Raw genomic sequence first — 22,622 nt, 5'->3', positions numbered from 1 at the left:
CTAATACCCGTGTTTGCTACCATTGTGGAAACCCAAATCACCTCTATAATGCGTGCCCTCAACTTACCCAAGCCCATCAAGCCCAAACTACGACTACACCATATTACTTGACCCATGCTTACCATGCTCAAACCCATCAACCTCATGTCCCTCAAGCTCCTCCCTTCAACCAAGACCAACCTTACTTAACCCAACACCACCAAACCTCGCAACCGCAAGCTCAAGTCTACCAGACATATTTCCACCAAACAACCTTCTTGCAAATTGTTTAAACACACGTTTTCCAAGCAATGCCGAATCAACCTATCTCAACTGCTCTTACTCCTGCAACTCCTCATGGTGCCTCAAGTCATGTAAATTAAGCTACTCCGCAATCATGAAAACCTTTTCCGTTCCTTTAACTATCTTAATTTCTTTTGTCTTTTCTTAATTGCGTATTGTAACGCCTCTTTATGGCTTTGAATTATTTCCGTATTTGGACTATTTATCTTCTATCTAATAAATAAAGTTTCATTTGGTTAATTAGATTGTTTATTGAAGCCTACTTCTATCTTATTTCTTTACCTCCATTAACCTTAAATATTTATAAGCTATTTTTTCTTAAACTTTAAATACTTATATCTGTACGTTTAAAATTCGTCTTAAAATTTCTTGCTCTATTAGAATTCACGGAAACTTTTGAAATTATTTTATGCATTGGTGACTTCCTAATGTTATAAATTAAGACTTCTTAAAACCTTTGTTTTTCTCAAAGTCATGTTTTAATCAAATGTTTTGTAAATCCACACGATGAGACGAATCATGTGGACCATCCGACGAAGAAAATAATTATGGTTTGGAACATAATTATCGAAGTCCTCGCATGGAAATCATGATGCGTAAGATTGTGTGTCATAATATAGAATTGAAAGTGGTTGAAATAACGGTACATATGTAAGGATGATAAGGACATGGTGGATACGCCGCTGGTACATCTTATATATAAGTGCCCTTACCGGATTTACATTTGGAGCGTTATTTTAACTATTCAAAGTTCGGTGTTATGATAAATTTTTAAATTTTATTTTAAAATTTTCTTTTCCTCAAACTTTAATGGTGTTATAGTATTCTTTAATTTCGGGACGAAATTCCCTAAAGTAGGGGAGACTGTAACAACACAGCTTTTCGAGTACCGTACCTTTATTAAAACCCGAACCATTTCGGTGTTCGGGAAATTTTTACCGCGTTTATCGAATACATTAACTATTATCATATTATTATTTAACTTATATATATTATATAATAATAACTTTCAAAGTATGGCAATATTGACCCAAAGTGAAACTATTATCCCTTTCTGTATCCACTTTCTAACTATAGGGACTAGTGTGTAAACTTCATATTATAACCCATATACTCTAACCCAAACCCGATATCATATTCGCGAACCCGATTAACAGTTGGAATGTCTTGGCCCTTAATTCTCCCTAGAAACATGGAAATTGAATCATATACGCGTTATACCTTCCATATACGGCATACCGACGTAGTTGATTAGGAAACTCGATCAAGATTGATATGTAATGGCTCGTTTAACAAACCGACATGTGACTCGTATATTAATATACATTCAAACAATTTTATTAACTCAATTAAATCTGTATAGACCTTCCTTTACCCGTCGCTAACCTTAAACACAATATTAATTTGATTATAGTCGCGTGTTTGATGGAGTTCTTCGTCTCTATTTGGTCGTCACTGTTCTATCTCTATTCACCCGCTTCTGGTCGCTAATTGAGGTAATTAATTGGTTCATTATGATCGCAATCCTTCACTGATTCTAAGCCCTAACAATAATTAAACTAAACATCAATCGGATTAACTGATTGATGTTATTAGGGTTTGTATCAGTTAGAGTTTCGTTGTCTGTTGTTTATATTTTTTTGAGTTTGGATGCTATGACATCTTGGCTGGCTAGCTCAGTTGGTTTGAACCTTGGTTGCGGAGTGGCAGGTCGCGGGTTCGAAATCCTACCACCCCGTTTTTTGTAATTATTTTTGTTATTAGTTTTTTAAAGCTATTCTAATAAATAATATATATAATAATAATTAATAAATAAATTGTCCTTTATAAATCCGACATTAATACTTATGTTTCTCGTGTCTCTCGTCCGTGTGTGTACGTATATGTACTTAGTTATACATATATGTATATATATACACGTATGTATAATACCGCGTAAACTAATATTTTTGGTTATATAAATATATATATACAATTAGTCAAATTATTAATCGTCTTAACAAACTAATAAATATTATTAAAGATGTGTTTTACTTATTTAATATCTTTATATATAATAAAATATTATAATATACTTTGTTTTGACAAACTAATAATTTTCCTATGATATCTTTACATAAAATAAATATTAAGAATGATTAAAAGAATAAAATATGACTTAATAGCTTAATAAAAATCAAACTCGCTTATCCGATCTAGTTCATTAACTTAGCGTGTCTTCGTATTATATTTTTCCTTATTAGGCTTCATCGTCAACGCGCGTGATCCGCTTTCATCATTCTTGTTGTTATCTATTCACTCTTGTTCGTTTGTGAAGGTGAATACCACATTCCCCTATTTTACCGTTTTCAACGTTTTGGGGACATATGCGTAAATATACTTTCTCATATATATACATATACACAAAACTGCAACTTTGTCTTATGTGTTAACAAGTTATACCTTACTTGTTTATGTGATTATTTGCTTTGTATGCTTTCGCATTCGGGAGGTCCAACATAATCTCAGTCTAGTATGATCATACGCCAGTCGTTAGCCTTTGTGCTTCTCGACATCTCAGTTATACTTGCTCATTTGGTTAATTTGTTATTCTCATATGACTTGTTGCAACTACATATTTTTTTATACTATACTATATGTACACTTAAACTGGTGTGTTGCTCACTCAACATGTGTTGTTGACAAAATTCTATTTTATACGCATATGCAGGTTATCGCTTGAATTAGTTGCAAGACTTTGTGAATATTTAGTGAAGAATTATGTTAGAAAGGATAAGATCAAGAATTAAATTTGTGTTTATTGTTTGTTTAATGAGTTGTATTTTGTATTTGATTTATTTGAAAACTGAATAAAATTAATAGATATTGTCATTTAAATATTGCATGATAATACCTTGAGAGCTGTGACAATCAGTTCGCGCCCTGCATTTCCGCCGTAGGTTTGGATGTGACATTTGTTTTTAGTAGATTTTTTTTTTAAATTTAAAAATAGGAAAGAAGATGATGAATGGGATGAGAATACTCTTATTAAAACTAATCATTTCATTTATTATAGTTGAGGATAGTTTTATCTTTTTATGTGTAATATTGTGTAACATATATATGCCTAAATACCAATTACACACACACACACATATATATAAAAGGGTTCAAATAAAAAGAAAGAGTTTTCTAAGAATGATAAGAACCAATAGATTTTTGACATGTGACATTACAACATATGGTGAAAGAACAAATCTAGGAAACTATGTCGGTTATAATGGTAAAAGAGTAATTTTAGGAAACTATGACAGTTTTTGATAATTTTAAATCTCAACCATTGATTAACATGATCCAATGGCTATGATTTATTCTTAGTTTTCCTAAGAAACTACTTATTTTTAGGATAACCCTCCCCTATATTATATATATATATATATACATATATATATATGGGAAAGTTAACGTACAAATGAAATTAGCGTGCTAATTGTAAGAATCAAGTAGATTAACTATGTATACAAGTAGATTAATTATGTAAATATATCATAGAGTAATTATTCAATTACTATATGATGTAATTACACAATTAATTTATTCTACGTGTATATATAATTACTTTATTTGATTCTAACAATTAACATGTTATTGATCCAAACACTATATATCTATACTATATATAATACACCAAATAAGGGCAAATTAGGACACTTATTTTTAAGTAATTTATAACACTTAAAGCATGAGGTGCATGTGTTAGTAATGGTAAACATGTCTTTTAAACACAATCTATTCAACTTACAAGTTTGGTCCCTCATCTTTAACCATATTATGTTTTTAATTTAACTTGTAAACTAACTTCACACCCATGATTTTTAAACGACTATAACCTTTTCATACGTTAATATTTTTTATAAACAAATTGCACCATAAAAACAAGCATTTTATTCTCTTTAATTTGGATATGATATTGTTGTAATTTTTTTTCATTTTAAATAAATTAATATGTTACGTAGGGGTGTTCAGTATCGGTTTTGATGATTTTTAAGTTAAACTTGTGAGTCCAAGCGTTAATACTGATTTTTTGTCGTCCAAAACCAAACTCAACCATTGAAAGTTGAAACCGAATCGTTATTAACGGCCTGGTTCCAGTTTGGTTTCACAGTTTAAACTTTAATAATAAATTTAGTTTAAAATAATTAATAATTTAAATGTACCATCAATTTTAACTAAAAACCAACATAATATGATACTTGAGATGATCATAAATAAAAAATGATAACTTTAGCCACATAAATGGTAAATATTAATGGAAGATCTAGGACATGAAATAATAACAACAAATATTACAAAATGAATCATATTGCAATTAGGTTAATTTACAGTCTTTTCTAGTTTCATATGGCCGGTTGCCGATATAAACCGCGAACCAATCGTTCACTACGTTTTGAAAATTTTGAAACGACCAACAAACTGAAGATAAAAAAGAAAAAGAAAAAAAGAAGTCATACCAATGACCGATTTAAACGATTTTAAGGTTTTAACCGAACCATAAACACTTATATTCAGGGGCGGACTTACTTGAATGGGAGGGGTAGCACCCGCTACCCCTTAACTTTTCCAGTGAAGCGGAATTTTTTTCTTTTTGTTACGTTTTATAAATTACGTTACCCATGAAATTATCTATACTATATATAAAGCATGAGTGAGGGACCTCTTAATTTTTAAGAGGTACCAAACTTGTTGCTTTTAGTACAAACTATAATGCACAAGATTAAGGCAATTTTGTAGGGGCAACTTGTTGCTTTTAGTACAAACTATAATGCACGAGTATTTTATTCTCTTTAATTTAAGTAAGGTATTGCTATAGTTTTTTCATTTTAAAAACTAAACATGTTACGTGATTACTGTTATAGACCGGCAAACGAATCGGTTGGTTTCGGTCGTTCGGTTCATGGGTCTAAAAGGTTAAGGTTGGAATAAGTTACAAAAAGGTTAATTTGGTTTGGGTCGGGACAAGTTTGGGTTGAAAGGGGTCAAGTCATAACTAATGTCGGTTATAACATTATTAAGCGGAACGGGTTGCGGGTCATAACGAGTTCAATGTAGCGTTACGTGCGCACCAACACCTGACTGAGCGTGCACAATCGTTGTGTGACGTTCTTACTAACACCGGTTAAGATTCCAATGCCGCAATACGAGCATACTATCGTCGTGATACGCGCATACTATTGTTAAGTTACGCACATACAAAAACAGTAACACCGGTTACGCATCCGATGTCATGTTTGCGTGCAATCTTGCCGCATCGCGTGGGCACACAACTAGTATTATGTTACCCCTCAACAAATTTTGAAACCTTTTGAAACCCCACAACAATAGTTTTCAAAATTTTAAAACCTGCTTGGAATCCATGGTGGTTGAAAGAGAGAGAAAGATGAGTTGGGGAAGACAAATGATCGTGGGTTAAAATAAACTAAAAAAAAGTAAATTAGATGTAAATTTATTATTAACCCCTTTTAGTTTAAAAAAGTTACAAATTATACCCTTTAGTTAGATTTGAATTTTCAAATCACCTTATAATTAAACATTTTATATTTCTTATTCATCAAACCTAAATAACAAATTGAATAGATAAATAATATGTTCGTTTTTAATTTTTCGTTAACTAACTTATAATGTTTTTTTTTTAATTTGTTATTTTTTATTTACAATTGTCTTTTATTTTTTAATTTAATTAAGTATTGAAAGTTTGAAAGTACCGTCAATAATATGTGTTTGATCTAGTAGAAAGATAGTAACATAATTATTGTATTATTAAGTTAATAAGTTTGAATAATTTTATAATAACGTTAAGCAAACAAGCTTGGGTTATTCTGACCTGAACTATCTTAAACCGACTTGTTTTGACCCACTTATTTTTGCCCCAACTGATAAACATTATGGATCCGTCACCCAAACAAGTTACCCAAGGGCATGTATGCATGGAAGCGGGTATAGCCCGGCGCTGGTACGTGCATACGCTTAACCGGGTCGGGGACATGCAAAACGTGTAACCGGGTGCCTGTACGACCGAAACACGTTACCGGACTCGCTACGCTTGAAACACGTAATTAGGCCCCGAAAAACGCAAAACCAACAAAAAAGTTTTCTTAATGTACTGCTAGGAAAAAAAAGCACGCTACCCCTAAAATAATTGTCTAGATCTGCCACTGCTTATATTTGTACGTGATTAGCAGGTTCAAACACCCGCTGCATCGTGCGGGCACCCGTCTAGTATATATACATAAATGACAAAACAATCTTTTAATATATTAATATACCAAAATAAAAATAATATGTTTATTTGATAAATTTTTATAGTTCTTAAAATATATAGGAGTTATGAACTAAATATAATATTAAAATTACATTATCTGTATCCAAAATCAAGCTTCAACAATAGTGTCTATACTAGAATTAATAAATGTTTTAACCTCGATCATTTTCCTTTTACGATACTCACCGACGACAAGTCTTAAATCCTGGATTAGTTACCACACCAAAACACATTCATGATTCCTAAGTACTTTCTGTTACCAGTACAAGTAGTAGGCACCGACGGACGTAATTGCAAAATTCTATTTCTTTCTTTGCCAATTTTCATGTTACAAAATATTACTCATAATATAATGAAAGAATATGCTTTGATGTTGTAGACGTTTACCTTGACTTGGGCTCATTTTTTTGTGTTAGTTTCAGACATATATAAATGCATGCATAGACGTTAATTCAATAAATAATTATATATATGCATAAATTGAAGATGTGTAAAAATTGAAGCTATGAAATGATGTTTATATTCTCCCACATGTAAGCAAGGATCAAACATGAAAGATGTTTTAATTTGGTGGGCTAAATTTTTTTTTTTTTAAAGAATAATGAAGTATATATGAACCGAGGACTCAAAGAACATAAGAATCGAATTGAAAATTACATAAAATTCGTTTACTTGGATGTGACCTAAACAATGCATGTGCACCACTTTCAAAAATCCACGAACATATTTATTTAAACCGGTCAGTTTCAAATCAACAATTACCCCTATTGACCGCTTGTTATCATTTTATTATCATCACTTATCATGTAACAGTAGGATACTTTTATTTGAAAAACAATACTCAAACCGAGGACTCAAAGAACATTAAAGTCGATAACATGAAATTCGTTAACTTGGATGTGACTTGAACAATACATGTGCACCATTTTCATAGAATTCACGAACGTATTAATTTAAAAGTTAAGCCGGTCTCAAATCAACGGTTACCAATATTGACCATGCATAGTGGGGCACCCCCCCCCCCCCACCGGGAGTCTTGGGCGCTTTGGATGGAGGGAGCGCTTCCCACAAAGTGCCAGAAGAGGGAAGATGTGAAAGGTGATCGGTGGGCTTGTTTATTTATTTATTTATTTATGTTTTAAGGATAAAAATAAAATAATTTTGAGATAATGATTTGAATGAGTTTCATCCACTACACCTCATTTAGCTAAAAAGCCTATATGGTTATATGACTTCATATGCAGTAAAACACGACCATAGAGGTTCCATTCATTACACAGTATGATATTATCACTTATCAGGCATGATATTATCATGTAATAGTAATACGTATGCTTTAACTGATTAATTATAATTAATTTATTTATGCTTTCAGCTTTTGTCGGTAGGAGATGCACTTTGTTTTGTTGCGTAAATGTCATTGTTCGAATTCTCGGGTTTTAAGATAAGTATTAATTAGCTTCCTTTTTGATATATGCATGGTATATATAATGAGATGTCGTTTTCCGAACATTTTCCACTTTACATTTGCATATCGACATTAATTATGGGATAACGTGATAATTCCCAAACTAAAGTTTTATAAATATCTATGATTTTAGATATATTTATAACTTAACTAGCTTTTAGCCCGCGTGTTACGCGGATTATTTAATTTTTTATTTTAATTTTTTTGTGAATATATTAGTTTAGTTTTTTTAATATATATGTTTGTATAGAATTATTATGGTTTAGCGGTCGTGCAAAACTTATATGTTGTTTAATATATCATCTTAAATGAGCTCCCATGACCATATAATTTAATGTGGCCCAAAGTATGTTATATGTTTTAGTTGGAGTTAAAGTTTAGTTTCTTACTTTATTTACGTTTTTATGAAGTTGTTAGGTTTTGTTAGTGATACGGAACACATATGTTGATTGACGCATCACCTCAAATGGACTCTGATTGATGTATGAATTAACGTGGCCTGGTTAATTAGAAAAAAGCAATCAATATAGTCTAGCAAATTCTATCGTTTTGGAGCACAAACCATACCTGCGTACACAAAGCCGATGACGAATAATAACTGCTGGGGACTCATAGCTAACCCATAGCTGGGGCGTTACTGGCTAATACTAATTGCAAAAACAGGAAAAAGGTCTGCACTTGATAAAAATTATCCATATAAATTCAAGAGTAAAGAGGTGAATATATGGGGCAATATGCTACCATATTATTATGAGATTGGGAACACTAAATGTATAATATTAGACCAAAGGATGCCTTAAAAACTCAACAAACTAAAATCGGCACAACCACAATAATTTTTCCAACATCCTCATCAACTTGCATTATCTTTTGATCTGTGCCTTCAAATAATTAGTTTAGATTAAGAAGAGGGATCGTAAATTAGATAATTCTTCAGCTATACCCAAACTGCAATTTAACATGAACTTTCAAAACTACCCAAACTACTCTTGCGGCCAAGGTTGTTTTGGGAAATTAACATCTAGGGTGTCACTGTTTCTTAACAATTAACACCGACAACAAAATTTGGCTAGGATTTTAACTGCATTGAACTTATGCTTCAAACTATGTTTGCTTAAGGATGTGTGCCATGGTTTTGCTTCGGACTATGTTTATTTTTCTTAATGAACGTTGGGCATAAGTTTACATGTCTAGTATGTGTGATGTTCTTGATCAGACAACATCATGAGTCATGCCATATTCTTGATTAACCCAAGTCTTATTTGAGAATAAACCGATTTGACTGACCTGGTTTTTCCGAAGAAGAAAATTGTTTTGACGGTCAAGTCATTTGCCCCAACCGAGTAAAAGTCCTAGACGTGACACTGCCTTTGACCATGTTGTAATCAAATCCAAATATCAATCCATTTATGGTTGTACTATATATGCTTGACCCCACATAAATGCATAGTGTTTATTGTTGTGTAGTCGCGTATTAAAGGCAATGGAAAATAACCGGGGTTGTCAATAGCACATAATGATATACAAGTATCCCATTAATAAAGTATTGAGGTTATTACTATCAACCTATGCAAATTAAACTAAGGAAAATCAACAAATAAACAATATCTTAATTTTTAATTATAAGGTTTTAAAATGGCACCCTTTAAAGTTAGTAAGCTTCCATTATGAAATATGAAATAGTTGATTTTTTTATCCTTGTAATTCATATTAACACATATAATTATCCAAATTACAAATAAATCAAACACTCAAATAATTATTTATTATGATTACCCACTTAGTTATACTACCTAAATTATCAATAAGTCAAATATATAAAAATGACTAAAATGTTCATTTCATTTGTCATTGTCACCAATTTGTCTATTTAAATCAGCCTTGCCCTAACATGTCCAATCTAAATCTAGACAACCACCTGTTTAATAATAATCAGCCGATCGGCCACGAGAATTTTTTGGGGAAAAACAACCTCAAATAGCCCTGCTCTCCATGGGAAATGTTCCCAGCGGCCCACCTTGTTCCAGTCGAGTTGTCAACGACGTCCTCGAAGACACTCCTGGAATTTTATTTATTTCTTTAGATGACTTATTGCAAACTCCATCGTGACAATTCCATCCATATCTGCATTGCAAGTATAAACAATCGAGTGTAAGAAGACGTTATTTTGAACTACACCATGACGATTCCGCTTTTAGTTAGCTCTTAGTTGTAGGATATGTGCCTAGATTTGATCTGAGTAATGATAGTGGGTATGCCTACGTGACCATAATCAATAAGCAATCATTAAACTTTTTTTTTATCAAATCTAAACCCAGAAGCTATTGCTTGCCTCTTATATTTATAACCACCAGAATAACAATTACCATTGACATTTTAGTATGACAATCAAAGAAAGACAACTAAGTTTAGAAGTTTGGTCTCTAAATCTAAAATAGCAAATGTAACAATTACATACTACATATCCTGATATCCATAAGTTAAAAAGTACTTTATTCCCATAAAGTATGATTAAACCCTTGAATCTTACACCAAAAGAGACCCTTCCATGATTGTGGTGGTTTTACCTCAAATCAGTACCGGTTGATTCTCCTTACACATGTAATACAACACTTCTACGTGAGGACTGAGTTGACCCAAAAAGTCAAACAAACCTTAAAGGTTAACATTTTACAATATATATCATCATCATCATCATCGTACTCAATATATCCCACCAATAGCAAAGCTATGGTAGGGTCTGAGGAGGGTAAGATGTAGACAGCCTTACCTCTACCCCGTAGGAATAGAGAGGCTGCTTCCGGTGAGACCCCCAGCTCGATGGTAGTTTTGCATCAAGCCTTGGACATAAGGCACATAACACTCAACCATTGGGACACCGGCCGATTGGTGCATGTACCCTTGTCTTTCGGCTATCAACGCTACCACATGATGCCTGATTAACCTTCCGCCACTTTTAACGTTATTTTCACGAGATTAGTAAAATAACGTCAAAATTAGTGCAATTTCACTTTAGCCCACCTGAGGGTTCACACATATACACATTATATGCGCGCACCCAAGCAGGGCATCATTTTACAATATATATATATATTATATATAAATACATCATACCTGATATGCAACAAAATCACAATGCCCAAACATCTCATGCCAGTAGACTACTAAAGTACAATGTGCACTCCCAGTAACATGATCCTATAACAAAACAAACCAATTAGTTTTTTTTTAACAAACAAAAAAGGTACTAAATATTTATATTAAGAACCATCATCCAACACTCTACCATATAATAATTACCTCATCAACATCAATCTCACACCGAAAACGCGAGAACAAAAGTCAAACACAGACCCGTTAGACGCATTTGCTGTAACTATTATCTCCCTCCCAAGAGCTTCTTTGATCTTATGAAATTTTGTCTTGAAATCTACAACTGCTTCTCCTAATTAAAGCATCATCATCAACATTAATTCATAACTTTCAAACTCTTTAATCATCATTCACAACCACCTTTATTTTTTTCAGATGTAAGACCAAATTGAGTTCATACAATTATGTCATCAAATGCATTCTTTTATTATCACATCAACAACAAAAACACCATTTAAAATTAGGGAAACCACAATTTCATTGAAATCCGAAATAGGCACAACAGAAAAATCTATATTATCTGGAATTCGTTTTGCAATCAGAATTCCAGATAACGTTGAGAATTCAATCGCGTTAAAAATCACAAATCGCCATCGGCAACCACCGCTTGTCATCACATCACCGCAGGTAAAAGAGCAGATATAAGCCGGTCGCAACCATGGACGTCGTTAAACAGCCGCCAACAATGACAGCAAACGTTGGTAGGGTTTAACAAATAAATGGTTATTGATATTTGAGATGTTACAATCCATTCAAGGGTTATCCGGGTTTCGTGAGACCCGTAACCCGTGGAAATTATAACTTAAACGGGTCAAATCGGGTGACATCAATGAGAGCTCACCATTAACAAATGAAGCTATGTGGTGGCTTGAGAATGAGGGGGAGCAACCAGAGCCCCTAAACGCCTAAAAATATTATAATGTATGTCTTTAACAGTCTCTTCATGAAACAAAATCATGGTTTACACACTGGTCAACACCCTCATCTATCCCGTCTACACAATTAAGCAACACTTATTAGTTGTGTTATCTAATTATCTCTTCATAATATTTCACAAAAGTTTTCATCCACATCGATAAACAAATCAAACGCAGATTAGATGCGAATTCTAAACCTAAACAAAAAAAAACGTAAAATCATATCTGTAAAATTGAAATTGATTGTACTTTCAGCTTTAGAGGGCTCGAGGATTGTTGACAGTAGCCCTAAATATCATATAATGATTCTAAATAGCATAATCTTGTGGTCCGGTCAGGTTTTATACGGTCGGAAACCAAACCGTTCACTATGGTTATTTAATTTGAAACCGACCGACCGGAAACTAAAAGGAAAAAGCGACCATGAAGCTAGACCGGTGACCGGTTTCATGGTTTTAAACCAAAACCATGAACATCCCTAATTTAAATCCATAAATTTGTAGCTTTCTTTATATACTATTCAAATATATAAATCAAAGGTGAATGGTAAAAGGAACTAAACCACCCACGAAATATTTCAGTTAGACCTCAATAGCAGAAAAACAAAAAAGAATTGATTTTTTTAAGAAATGGCAGAACTACCAATTGTGTCGGTTTCACGTTTTGGCCAATTTCTAGCATTAAAAGAGTCAACTTCTACCCTTTTTAGTACCTTAAAAGCATGAAGATGATATATTTATTCTACCTGTTCAGCAGGTGACTCGTTAAAACCCCATTCTTTCTTTAGTTTCACAATTATAATTAGGAATTATGGCAATTATTTCTATCGAGTCATCTTCTTCATTCTAGTTGGAAGTCCTATTTCCAAAAACAACCATTGTTTCGCAGTAGCTACAAAATCCAAAAATCTTATTGAAATACTCCATTCTATATGTTTCTTATGCTAGTAAGAACATTAAACAAAATTAAAGCAATGTGAGTTGGCAGTGCCCCATAGATTTAACTAAATTTTCGATGGGTAGTTTATACAAATAGTTTATAGGCATACACCCATTTGTGAATGATCTAGTAGACGCAACAACAACAACATTAGATTCAAGATTTCAATCACAAAATCAGACTAAGATTTGATGATGAGACGGAATGAATTTGTGGATTTCATTCCTAATTTTGAGCCTTGTATCAAACAAACAAACAAACACACACAATATGACTATGAGGAATGATGTTCATTCCATCATACCCAAGAGTCAGACAAAAATTATAACACTCCTATCTTTAGATGTCATTGTAATCACAATTGTTTAAATTCAGTTGAAACTAATCATAATTCATGTCAAATCAACCTCCAGGCCGTACAAACTAATCAAATTTGAATACCCTTTTACAGAAACGAAATCCACCCAGAAAACAAAAAAAAACGTCACAAGAAACCACATTGAACCAATTTTGGGTCAAATTGAGCTAAAAAACTGAGAGATTCGTGGAAACAACCCAATTGGGAGTTAACAGTTTTAATTAGGGATAGAATAAAAAAAAGGAAGTAAAGAGACATACCTGTTAAATATTAGGATGTGGGAGTAACGAATCCTTAACTCTATTCGCCGACAACCCCACCTCCCAACGGTTGATTGATTGAACCGGCCTAAAATATGATTGTTCACGGGAGAATTATACGTAAGTATGAGATTTTATCCAGTAATTGATACTCGGAGAACTTATCCAAAGACGTAGAGGCAATGTCAGTGAACAAAATTGTAAGGGGGTTGGGATATAGAGTTGCAATCGGTGATTGTAGGCGACGTTGTCTTATCCTATTTGAGATGTTATGACCCGTGTAAAGGTTAGATGGGTCAAACCGTGCTCAATCAATCAAAGACCTTCGTTAAAAAATCAAGCAATTTGGTGACTCTAAGAAGGGTGGGGAGTGATGTGAGAGCGACACGTAGGATTTTAAGGTACACAATTAGTTAGATAGTTAGATAGTATAGTATACAAGAAAATTAGATATTTTAAAAGTTCATGTTAATGTACATGTTGTTGTCAGGGGAGGCTTGGAGGGTGTGCGAGCCACATCATCGGCCGGGGCACATAAGTTTCGGGGGCACAAACTAAGGTTATTTGCAATGGTTTATTAGATAATTACATGCTCAGAATGGTTTCTGTTTATAATAAATCGGTCCATACAAGTTTTGTCCATATACATTAGCGAATAAAAAAATTTCGTTAAAACCTACAGTTTTTTTTTATTTTGGCTCGGCCGAATTATTTAAATTCTCGAAAACAGCCCAACATGTTGTGTTTAAATTCATGTGATTAGAAATAAAAAATAATATGTCTTATTGATTTTGGGTTCATGTATGTTTTTTATTTCTCGGCTTGGGTTCTTGATTACGCAACCTATAAAGTTAGTAACAAATCATAACTAAAAGTTACCTATTCTAACAAAGTAAAATAACTGTAGACATGTATTAGCTTATGGTTAATCTTTACAGTTTTTCTCTCTCCAAAACTAATATATGCCATATGACAAATATTTTTATTCACTTTCTTGTTACACCCATTTATATTATATTTATAACAACTTTAAATTATTCACTTTTTATTAAACTCTATTATATTATATCTATACACTTTTATAAAAATAAATATTTACATATTATACAACTATACATTGTTTGAATATATTTTACAACATAATTGATGAAATTCAAAAATCAACAACAACCCGTGTTTGTTAAATATTGAAAAGAATATAGTTTTTAATGTTATCATTAGCATATTATACTATGTATATTGTTGAAAAGTGTAATTAAAAAAATCTAAAAAAAAATTCTAATATGCTTTCAAATATACGAATTAATTTTTTTAATCATTAAATTATAAATATATTCTTAAAAGTTGATCCATTTTTTTTAAAATGATCCATTTGTCTTTTGGTTTTTTTTTACAATCATATTAATTTATAAATTATAAATATATGATTAAATCTTATTTATTTTTTCGCTTAATTTAGTAAACTATACATTTATCATGAGCATTAAAATTTAAGAAAAATAACAAACACTTCCAAAATATCACCTCCAGGCCTATTAATGCTACTAACTTTTATCAAATTAGAAACATTTGTGTTAGCATTGACCTTCCTTGAATAGTGATCAGGATGTTTTATGTGAAGCATTTCGTACAAAAGTATACTAAAGTGAAGCAAAACATTCACAAAATTGAACGGGTTAACATGTTATTTTTTTGTCAATTAGCAAAGTCGGGAAGCCCCTCAAACTTATCAAAAAAAATTTCATGGTGTAGCTCAAAACTATTATTATATGAGAATTATTCTCCGAAATTGGTTTATAACCAACTTTCTTTCAATTATACATATATAATATTGAGAATAAATTTTCAATAGATGAAGTGTTCTTGGGTATGTTTTTGAACGTACATTATTTTTTTTATTAAGTTCATTTTATTTTTTGGAAAAAAAATTTTGTGATAAAAATAAAATCAATTTGTGTATAATGATACAAGCCTAAATTTAATACATTTTTCTATATACATTATATATTTCTTTATTTGTAACTTAATTATTTAAATCATCATGTGTGTTACGCGAGCTCTAAAACTAGTAGAATTAATATGGTCGCAAAAGAACCAGGAGTTGTAACTTTGGCCGCAAAACGAAGTTGAAAAAACCTAACACCATATCTCGCGTAAAATAATTAGTATCCGGTGTTTATTAAAGGTTTAATCGATACACTAAGATATTAAAAAAAAGTTTCGGTGTTTATTTAAGGGTAGTCAGTTAGGTTGTACTTAGTGGGCGCAATGTATGTGCAAATTCCGGCCAGGAAGGGCGAGAACACCCCCCGGGCGATTTTAGAGGCGATGAGAGGGGGGGGGGGCAAGGAATTTGTCGCCAGGAGTTGTGTGTGTATATATTATTATTATTTTATTATGTGTAGTGATATATATATATATATATATATATTTGTGTGTGTATATATTATTATTATTTTATTATGTGTATTGATATATATATATATATATATATGTATATTAGGTTACAACATCATTACACCACAAAAACAAAAATCTATCATTTGCTGATTGGACGTTACATGGCACAAAACGCCTCAAGTTGTAGCACATCCACTACACATAGCCTTATAGATATTACATTTTAAAAAATATATAATTGATTAATATGTGTCTGAATCATCTAACTATTTCTCATACTTTAAACCAAAGAAAATGAAATATGAGACCAATATTATATTCTAGTTTACCCGTCACTTGTGGTCTATAGCAGAAGATTTGAGTTTGCACGTTGAGGCCTAAGTTCGATCTCATTTATGTTATTTTTGGTGGATGATGATACTAAATGATTTGAATTAGGCTTTGAGTAAGGTTGTCGGTTTAAATCCTGAGCTAACCCGGGTTTTCCTCCAACCGTGTGTTACGCTAGAAAATCATGCTCTTGCAACGACTATCAAGTGGAATTTGGTGGTATGGTTTCCTAAGAGAACACCCAAGCCAAACTCTAAATTTGTTATGGATCCGGTTAAAACAACATAGTATGATCAGAGGGGGCAACATGGGTAACAGAACTTTCCAAATTTGATGAGTGCATTAGCCTAAACACAATAAAGTCGTCTTTCTAAAAAGATATATTATAGTGTTATCTACTGCTTAATCAATTAATTACAAAATAACATTAACTATATCTGTTATCAATGTCTATGCGTGTGATTCTTTAAACATGTATTTCCCGCCATTTCTTTTCTTTTCTAGGTATCAATAACAATCATAACAACGAAGCACTTAACAAACACGTTCAACCAAATCAATTGAATTAATTAAAAGATATCTTTCGTAAGATAGGTGACGTTCAATCTTAAAAACACAAACCAGCAGGATGAGACACCTATACTACAAATAAGCGCTTCCAACTTCGACAACCAAGTTTGAAATCAGTTTCATGTCTTTTAAGGTGGTGGTAATGCGGCTCGAGAAGCAATCAAACATTGGATTCGCCCCTGGTTGGGAACACAGTCCCGTCCTAGCGGTTCCGACCAAAACAATCTCGGTGGGCTTAGTACTTGTCGCACCCCGTCCCGATTATTTCTTCTTTTTTCTTTTCTTTTCTTTAAATTAAATTGCATACCTTAAAGAAATAATGGGTGGTTGAAGGTGGTGGTCATGGTGCTTGATGGTGGCAACAAAGGTTGTTGAAGATGGTGGCGGCGGCGGCGCAGGGCTGGTGATGACGAAGAAGATGAGCTGATCGTTTTTTCCATCAACTTCAGGGTTATTTTATCGTTATATTTTAGAGCTCAAATATTAAGCCTAAATTTATTTTTGGTGTAATATATATATATATATATATATATATATATATAAAGTTACTGAAGAAACATGAAATGAATGAATTTTAATTTTTAAAACTAAAAGTTTATTAAGATTTTAAACTTTATTTATTTATTCGTGTTTCCTTTAGAAGTTGAGTATTTTTTTCTTAATTAGTAGAATGCTATTTTAAATTATATTATATTTATGTTTTTTTTTAATTTTAAATAATTAAAGATCGATGATTAAAACTGGTTTATAATACTGGATGGAAATGAGATCATTGTCACTATGAGTGTTCAAAGTCGGATATTCGGTCTTTGGATATTCGAACTTCGGATAACTGAACCTTTCGGATAATGGATTTCACAATTCAAATCCGAAATTTTGATATCCGATCGGATAGTGAACCAGATATCCAAAATATCTAAAAAAAAATAATTATTATAAAAACCCTCGTTTCCTACATCCAGCCTCCATAACACACAGAAAAACACACACATCCTACCAAGAAGTTTTTGTGTTAGATCTTCGTCAAACAACAAGATACACGTCTAGATTCACGTGTTGAATCATACCTGAAACAAGAAGTGACCATAAAAGGTACGTTTTAGGTCAAATGTTAAGTTTTTGAGGTCGGTTTGCCCTAGGATTTATTTTCAGGCAAATCGGGCCTTATTATTATGTAAGAAAAATGTAAACTTGAACGTAAACAAGTTGTTTAGAATGAAACGGGACAAGCGAGTCACATTTGGACCGTGTTAGAATGAGTAAACGAATGTGTTATGGCCCGGAGCTTGTTTTATCAGCAAAACGAGCATGACGGGATGTAAGGAAGGGATTAGAATGGTAATACACGAAAAACCATGTTTAAATCGAGTTCTGAAGAAACTCGATTCGTTTTGAAAACGAATCGAATTTGAAACGAATCGAATCGAATTGGAAGAACGAATTAAATCAAATTAGAAACGAAATGAATCGAATGAAAACTCGATTCGATTGGTTTGAAAACATGATTCGATCGGTTTGAAAACTCGATTATATTGGTTTGTAAACACGATTCGATCGGTTTGAAAACTCGATTCGATTGGTTTCAAAACTCGATTCGATTGGTTTCGACTTCAGCCCAGCCAGGGGCTTTGCTCCTTGGACCCTTCTAGGGCTGCCGCCCCTAGAACCGCGCTGCCAGGGCGCTGCCCTCGGACCCCTGTTAGCTAGGGGTTCCACTAACCTAGAAGTATGATGTAGTTAGAAGTAGTTAATTGATACTTATAATTATTACGTGGTTAGCAGTGCATAGCTAAGGATGGGTAGTACCGTTAACTCAGAAAGGACCTGTTTCCTTATTATGTTTTCGGGGTTGTATGCATACTCGATGTGATTAGTTAATACACTTTACCTTAAGTGATAAGTGTATGATATGCGGATGTTTGAGGAATGATATAGAATATGGTAAGAGTATGTATGAAAGTATATATGATGAAATGTATGTATGGTTGTACAGAAAGAAGGGTGTCGGACCCTAATAGTATCCAAGGATGAAGGGCACCGGACCCTAATAGTATCCGAGGATGAAAGGCACCGGACCCTAATAATATATCTGAGGTATGTAGGGCGAAAGACTCTTTAAAAGATAGTTATGTATGCATTGTGTATGTCAATAAATGAAAGAACGAAATTTTGAAAGAAAGAATGAATGAATGTATGTATGGAAGAGAGATAACAGGTAAAGTATGTGACATGTATCTCCGGATATGTATAAATAGTATGTGAATGTAATGTACGTTTTCTGGTTAACTAGAACTCACTCAACATAACTTACTTTTAGTATGCACGCACATAAATAGGGTAAGACAACTAGCTTGAATAAATACACATGACAATGAACTGAGGAGGCTAGCATATTAAGAAGAATGTTATGATGTTTCAAAATGACTTTTTAAATTATGTTTTAAGACAAGAGTTTGATTGTTATGAAAATATTTGAACGATTATGCAATATATGGTTGAAGTTTAATGTTTCCACGAAAGTTTTAACTCACTCTGATATTTAGAATTGTGTTTATGAGTAAATCTAACGCTAAAGTAGGGCACCTAGATCGATGTCTTACAAGTGGTATTAGAGCAACTCTTGTTCCGTTCGGGATGGTGGGGCAAACCTCATCAGAGACGGTGAGTCCCTGGGGGTGTTCTGAGGTACACCTTAGGCTAATCCCACATCCTGGATGGGATGGTAGGGCAAACCTCATCGATGAGTCTAAAGTGGATATGTTTGTAAAAAACATCCTAGGCAAATCCACATCGGCGTGGACAAGAGAGATCCTTGGTTCATAAGTAAATGTCATGCCTCTTAAATCACCAACGCATTTGGGCGTAATGGTAGTGGACGAGAGGATAACTCCATAGTTACGCATGCTCAGTTGGAAGTAGTAGCAGGATGAGTGACCTCCTTGGAAGTCTCCACCTGGGCAATCAAAAAACAAATCCGTGAGCTCTTCGTGGGCAAAATGGACAATATTGGTGGCGCGAGGGGCTAGATGCTACACATATTAAAGATAAAAAATAAAACAAAAATTTCGTTACTGTGTCTTTTTGTTCGTCACTGTGTCTTTCTATTCATCATTGTGTTTTAGTCATTGTGTGCGTTCATTGTCTTTTGTTCGAGATTGACATGTGATCTTCACTTAATTTAATACTCATATTAAAGAAAAAAATTAAGACATAAATTATGCCATTGTGCCCTTTTGTTTCTCATTATGTCTTCCTACTCATTACTATGTTTTAGTCATTGTGTGTGTCCACTGTCTTTTGTTCGGGATTGACATGCGGTCTTCACTTAATTTGTGAAAAAGAGTATTACGTCCAGTCTTTGTATAATATTCATTATTTTTCTGTTGTGTTTTATGTTTCAGGTCATTGTGTATTATGCATTCACCATTGGGGTTTAAGTTTCAGGTTATTGTATAATATCCATTCGTATAGTGTTTTACGTGGTTATTGTGTAATATGTATTAATTATTGTGTTTTATGTATTTGATAATTTATTGTTATTTTAACATTATATTTACATATTATGAACACACAACGGTATTATTATTATTATAAAAAACCACAATGATGAGCGGAAAGACAAAATGACGAAAAAAGGCACAGTTACAAACAAAAATACACAACAACGTAATTTTTGTTTTAATTTTTATATAACAAGCTAATACTCATATTAAAGATAAAAACACTTGTTATTATGATGATTTTTTTTAAAATATCATATGAAAAATATTATAGACTTTAAAAAGATGAGTGAATTAACATTTGACTCGTATGTGAACAAAGAAAATATATGTTATTACTTTTATTCCCTTTTCACTTTGGTCACAAATTAACGCATGTATCACCAATTACTTATGTTATCTCACACATCTAAAAAATTTGTTAGTCTTTATAAAATAACTCAGCCCGTCAAATATCACCCACCCTAATTGTGTCGGGTTTCATATTTTTGTGGTTTCTCACACTTCTTATTTTTATGACCATTTACAGAATAACTCAATCCTTCAAGTATCACTTCCCTAATTGTATCGGGTTTCAGTTTTTCCATAATACAAAATTCACTGCCATCTTTAGCTGAAATCAAATACGAAAAGGCAGAAAAAGCTTTCTGGTCAAAGTATCTATTATGATAATATTTCTTTAATTAAACATGTTAGAGCAGGTTCAACTGAAAGTGGTTGGTCACTTTCACTTTCCTTACTTTTTAAATAGTTACATTCGATTTTTCAATGAGTTGAACGGCTCACATCAAATTATTTATGGTCAACTTAACCTATTTGTTTTTTTTTCTTTTTAATAGATACTAACTATACTTTAACTTTTAAAAACTTAATATACTTTTAAAATCTAAAAGTTAAAAAATAGATTATTTAGTTATAAAACCGCTTAAATTATAGTAGCCGAAGTAGTCAATTTGGAAATAGCCCACTTAATAGAGATGCATGTCTCTTATATAAGATATATCAGGTTCAAACTTGGCAATGAAGTAATTTAGCATTATTAATGTATAAGATAGAGTATGAGTAATATTCGTTGTTTAATAAAAAGAGTAACTAAAAGTATGATATTTAGTAAAACTTAATAATTTTATAAACATGTATTAAAAGAAAAATGTGTTTTTTTTTAAATCATCTAGTTACCTAATGGAAGTAAAGTTTGTTGCTAGATAACCTTTTTTATTTACCAAGAGGTCTTAGGTGTAGCGGTATAAAAAAGTTGGATAGAACTTTGTCTTTACAAATAAGCGTGGAATCTAGCAGCTGCCAATAAACTAATGTAGCATAAACTAAGGTAGTGTTTGGTATGTATAATGACAGGGGATGGAATGATTCATTACGTGGAAATGAAAAAATGGTGTTTAGTTGCTCAATGGAATGTAATCATCAATTACACATACAATTTCATTCAATCAAAACTATTCCTTCTCACTTTTTTTTTCATTTCATCCGCTTGCAACCTACTTTCTCAATACCACCACCACCTAACAAAAAACACCACCACTACCACCACCTAACCACCACCGCCACCGTCGACGCCGCCACCACCATCGCCGCCACCACTATCGCCACCACCTTACCACCAGCGCTACCATTGCCACCATCGTCGTGCAGCCACTGCACCACTGTCACCGTCACCTCCTAGCCATCACTGCCACCACCACTGTCGCCGCCACCCTACCATCGGCATCACTACCAATGCTACTACTGCTTGACCACCACCACCACAACCACCGCCCTTGCCACCTAACCTCCACCACCACCACCGTTGTTGCCACCATTTTCGTCGTCGGTGCTACCGTCGCCGCTGCAGTTCTTTTTTTTCTTGTAAAAAAATTATTTTGAGATAAGAGTTTTTTATTATTTCTATTTCATTCCAACAATTTTTTTGGATACCGAACAACATAAAGTAATAATCCATTTCATTCTCATAAGTTAACCAACAAGATAAATGAATGATAATGATCAGTGTTGAAAAAATCCCGACTAGGCATCGATTAATCCCCGATCAATCGCGAGTCCCCAGTGATTATATTTGGGCTAGTTGGCTAATTAATAGGTCAATAGTCAAATGCGACCATAATCAGCGGTTTCCTGTGAGATTCTGACCA

Source organism: Bidens hawaiensis, unplaced genomic scaffold, assembly GCF_021521415.1.
Source record: "Bidens hawaiensis isolate Kalapana, Puna unplaced genomic scaffold, B.hawaiensis_p1.1 tig00010745_1, whole genome shotgun sequence".
In the NCBI taxonomy this organism is placed as follows: Eukaryota; Viridiplantae; Streptophyta; class Magnoliopsida; order Asterales; family Asteraceae; genus Bidens; species Bidens hawaiensis.
The sequence above is the reverse complement of the archived record's forward strand: the minus strand, read 5'-3'. Positions refer to the sequence as shown.